Genomic DNA, 707 nt, shown 5'->3' with positions numbered 1-707 from the left:
TATTGTCCAATGGTCATATGTTAATTTTTTTATATCAACCTCACATATATAAACTCATTATAGGTATAGTTATATTGAATATATCAAAATATGTATTAAGCTATAACCTTGACCGGTTAGCTACGTATGTTATTATGTTGAATTTGAAAAATTCATTAGCCCGCTTGGACAAATTAAATTAGATATCAATTCAAAAATTTCATTGATTGTCTTTTTAAAGTCATTAAGTATTTACCGGCAATTACGGTTGTATATAAAGAAAGTTAGATTATTCTGCTTGGACAAATTAAATTACATATCAATTCTTAATTTTAATTGATTGATCTTTTATAATCATTAAGCATTCATCTGCAATTACATTTGTGTATAAAGAAAGTTAGATTATGTATTCAGATTTTAAAAATTATATCACATGATTTTGTTGTTTAAATATCATCCCGAAATCGAAGGTGATATCGTTACAAGTGTTTAAAAATAAAGTGAATTGATTACATCATTTGTGTATAATAGTATTTACCTAATTTGATCTTCTTTGATTTATTATTATTGTGTATTAAGGCAAGCTTTTAATGGGGATTAAAGTGCAAGTTTTGTGATAATAATTAGTGAATATTTTATATAATTAAGATTGATTTCAGAAGATTAATTTAACGTATATAAATACGTAGCCTTGAGTTCTTTGTTATTTCTCTTTCTAGGATTGCAAA

This window comes from Brassica oleracea, chromosome C9 (genome assembly GCF_000695525.1).
Source record: "Brassica oleracea var. oleracea cultivar TO1000 chromosome C9, BOL, whole genome shotgun sequence".
Classification (NCBI taxonomy): domain Eukaryota; kingdom Viridiplantae; phylum Streptophyta; class Magnoliopsida; order Brassicales; family Brassicaceae; genus Brassica; species Brassica oleracea.
The sequence above is the reverse complement of the archived record's forward strand: the minus strand, read 5'-3'. Positions refer to the sequence as shown.